Source organism: Mandrillus leucophaeus, unplaced genomic scaffold (genome assembly GCF_000951045.1).
Source record: "Mandrillus leucophaeus isolate KB7577 unplaced genomic scaffold, Mleu.le_1.0 Scaffold53, whole genome shotgun sequence".
NCBI classification, from domain to species: Eukaryota; Metazoa; Chordata; class Mammalia; order Primates; family Cercopithecidae; genus Mandrillus; species Mandrillus leucophaeus.
Window position 1 is genome coordinate 2,730,991 of NW_012105697.1, and position 4,267 is coordinate 2,735,257.

At 46.0% G+C, this 4,267-nt stretch overlaps 1 protein-coding gene across 1 annotated transcript in view; it reads right to left on the bottom strand.

Moving 5' to 3' along the window:
- The window catches only part of ZNF667 (zinc finger protein 667), a 33,075-nt gene extending 32,555 nt beyond the window's left edge, over window positions 1-520 (bottom strand). The window contains exon 1 of the mRNA XM_011996998.1: window positions 494-520. The gene's annotated coding sequence lies outside the window, so the exon portion shown is untranslated. The remainder of the gene's footprint in view (window positions 1-493) is intronic.
- Window positions 521-4,267: the final 3,747 nt, after the last annotated feature.

Genomic DNA, 4,267 nt, shown 5'->3' on the forward strand with positions numbered 1-4,267 from the left:
CTGCAGCACTACTCCGTCCTGGGGGCGGGCGCTCGAGGCCCCGCGCCTGCGCATACTCCCGGGGCTGGCACGCGCACCGGGCTCCTAGGGGACGGGCGCTGGGCCCTGCTTTTCATCCTCTCAGGAGATCACGTGTGGAAACTGAGGCCCTTCCTCGAGCTCTTTAACTAAACGCAACCTCCCCAGTTCGCCGCCTTCCCGGCTCCCACACCCACACGTTCCCGTGTGAGGGCTTATGGCCCCCCACCCGCCACCATCCTTCGCCCCCACATTCACGAGGTTTGGAGCCGGCCTCACCCGCGCGTGCGCACTACGCAGTCATCCTGCAACTTCCAGAAGCCACCGGGGTGCAGCGAGGCTGTGGAAGGTCCCACCCACAACGTGAGGTGAAGAAAGCTTGGACTGCGCTGGTTCTGCTCTGTCCGGGTCGGAGATGAACTGACCCGGGAGAGTAGCACAGGGATGTTTCTTTCGGCCGACGGTGAGGACTCACCTGCACGTTTTGCGAAGAGGCCCACAGTCCTTTGCGTGGCGCCCGGACTACATTTCCCAAAGGCCCCTGCGCGGCCTGCGGCTCTTCCTTGCGGTGTTGCGCCTGCGCAGCCGGCGGGCTGGTGGTGAGACTGACTGCGTCGGGGATGAGACGGGGTCGGTGAGGCGACCCGGGCTGGGAGAAGCAGCGAGGAGGGGCGGGCAGCGGAAGGTCCGGGAGTGTCCGCCATAAAGTCGTGTGAGGTGACCGTTGCGTAATTGTGAGTCTGTGAGAGAAGATGTGAAGTATGGCCTCGTCCCGGTCATCTGGGCGTGGGTGTCCCGGGTTTTGATCGCACGTTTGTGTAGGTGAGACCCACATTGTGTTACCCTGAACATGTGTGAGGACGAACCTTTGTGTTTCCTTAGACGTGTGTCTCCGAGCCGATTTTTGTGGTTTTGTACGTGGCGGGGGGGGCATTGATTTTGAATATGTGTGTATGTTCTGAATATCTGTTTAGCTTCTGCATCCACCTTTACGGAAGCGCAGAGTTGAGTAGGTGGCAACAGGTACTGTGTGACCCCACAAAGCCTGAACTGTTTACTATTGACTCTAGAGCCCAGTTTTTGCGGTGTGTACATCTCTGTGGGGAACCACTGATTTTGAATATGTATACTTGTGTATATTTACGTCTATTCTATGACTGCTTTTGCACAATGGCGGGGTTCAGTACTTGCAGCAGAAATCTTGTGACCTAAAAGCGTAAAATACTATCCTGCTAAGGTTTCTAGCCCTAGCCAGTTTTTGTGATTGAGTGGTGTGTGTGTATGTGTGTGTGTGAGAGAGAAACCAGTGTTTTATTTATTTATTTATCTATTGTTATTATTATTATTTTTTGTGACGGAGTCTCGCTCTGTCGCCCATGCTGGAGTGCAGTGGCGCGATCTTGGCTCACTGCAACCTTTGCCTCCCGGGTTCACGCCATTCTCCTACCTCAGCCTCCCAAGTAGCTGGGACTACAGGCTCCCGCCACCACGCCCAGCTAATTTTTTTGCATTTTCAGTAGAGACAGGGTTTCGTCATGTTGGCCAGGATGGTCTCGATCTCTTGACCTCGTGATCGGCCCGCCTCGGCCTCCCAAAGTGCTGGGATTACAAGCCTGAGCCACCATTCCCGTCCCCAAGTGTCTGGAATCTTATGACAACGTGTTTGTGTTTGGAACATGAGGGAAAGGAGGAGAGCAGGGGAAGGGAGGGTTTCTGAGCTGATCTTGGGAACTGCAGGACAGACTTGGCATCTTACAACTCCTTTCTTTCTCCCTAACTTTGCCTTCCCAGGACAATTGCTCTTCAGAAAGAGGGATCAGGAGGGAAAAATGAGCAATCAGCTCACTGCAGCACTACTCCTACCTCAGCCTCCTAATTAGCATGGGACTACACGTGGCTAATTTTTTGTAAAGACAAGTTCTCACTGTGGGGCCCAGGCTGATCTCAAACTCCTAGGCTCAAGCAATCCTCTCACCTTGATCTTCCAAAGTGTTGGGAGTACAGGCATGAGACATGGCACCTTGACAAAAATCACTTTAAAATTTTAAAGTCATGTCCCAAGTAAGTTGGCATTTCCTTCTCCTGTGATTTTCAGTCTTTTCCTTCAGCACCTTGCTGTCTCATAAAGACCTTGTTAGGGTCTTAGTCCTTATTTCTCCCTTTCTGGCAAATGAAAGACCAAAAGGGACGGCTAAAGTAGCCCAGTTCCCTCTGTCGATGTTCTTCTCCACTTAACCATCATGTATGTATTCACTATAAGCATTGTGCCTGCGATTCTGTGAATAACTGGTGGCTGAGAAATGTACCGTCTGTAGAGAAAAAGGGAGCTATCCTTGAGAAGCACGTAAGATGATGAGAGATTGATGCCTTGTTATGAGGTACCATGCCCCAGATAGCTCTAGCCTACTCTGAATATCTGTGAGCTCTGGCTTGCAGTATATTCTAGAAGATGATTTTGTTCTTAAAGGATGAGGTCTGGTCAATGGGGACAGGAAATTTGCTATGAGGAATTAAGATTCCATGCAGTAATGAGGTCCTATTTCAAGATGATATTGTGGCCACATCTGTGGAATGCTGGGGTCTTTTCCTATATACAGAGAACAAAAAAAGGCATATTGTTAGGCAGGATAGAATCAATTTGAGAAAAAAATAACCAGGAAAGTTTTAGGAAAAAAGTGGTATTTAGGAGGGTTGAAGCCATTAGATGAAGAAAATATGCTCTTTTAAATAGAATATATCTACACTGTGGATAAAAAAAAAAAACTTTCAGAAGAGTAAATGGTAAGAAGTACTGCCACCTTGACCCAATTCCCTCCCTAAGGCTAGTTAACTTTTCTTTGCGAGATCATTGTAAACTCACAGGAAGTTGCAAAAATAGTGCCTTTCACCCAGCTTTCCCCAGTGGTAACATTCTACGTGACAGTAATATAATATCAAACCAAGAGATTGATATTGGTACAGTACACAGACCTTATTCAGATTTTACCACTTTGAATATGTACTTGTTGATTTTATTAGGGTTTTGCCATTATTATACTCATGATATTGAATCCCTTATCTAAGAATACGATGTGTGTTTCCATTCATTCAGGTCTTTTAACTCCATTGGTAGAGTTTTCAAAGTTTTCATAAAGGTCCTGTTGAGTATATTACCAGATATTTTCATCTCTATTATTGTAAATGGTGTCATTTTACTCTGCCTATTTTCTATGTATTTTGTATGGTGTATTGTCCTTAGACGTGTGTCTCCGAGCCGATTTTTGTGGTTTTGTACGTGGCGGGGGGGGCATTGATTTTGAATATGTGTGTATGTTCTGGATATCTGTTTAGCTACAGATATTGCTACAAAGGTATTGCTACAAAGAAATACCTGAGACTGGGGAATTTATAAAGAAAAGAGGTTTAATTGGCTCATAGTTTTACAGGCTGTATAGGAAGCATAGTGGCTTCTGCTTTTGGGGAGACCTCAGGAAATTTCCGATAGGGGGGAAGGCAGAGGGGGAGCAAGGAGTCTCACATGGCAGGAGCAGGAGCCAGAGAAAGGTGGGGGTGGGGGAGGTGCCACATGCTTTTAAACGACTAGATCCCACAAAAACAAACTCACTATCCTAAAGACAGTACCAAGGGGATGGCGCTAAACCATTCATGAGAAACCACCGCCATGATCCTGTCACCTTCCTCCAGGTCCCACCTCCAACATTGGCAACTACCATTCCACATGAGATTTGGTGAGAACACAGATAAACTATATCAGTGTATTATTTATTTTTTGGATCATATAACATATCTTATTGTAAACATAACACAACTTATTTAACTCTTACTATCACGTAGGTTTTTTTGCCTTAATTCTGGCTATCATAACCAATGTTATCCCGATCCATTTTTCAGCTGATTTTGACCCTCATCTGTAATTATTTCCTTAGGATCCATTTCTATATATTTTTCTTTCCAATTACATTGGAGCATTTTAAACTTAGTTGATCTCCCACTATTTAAAAACTTAATACTATTTGGATGGAACACCAGCAGGGATTTATATATTGTAATTTGAGTTTAGGTCTAAGTAGCCTGTAACATTTGCCTACTGTACAATCTAAGTACTGTAGGAAATAATCACTTCAAATTCATATGCTTGAGTTCATGTCCTTTGCAGGGACATGGATGAAGCTGGAAACCATCATTGTCAGCAAACTGTCACAAGATCAGAAAACCAAACACCGCATGTTCTCACTTATAAGTGGGAGTT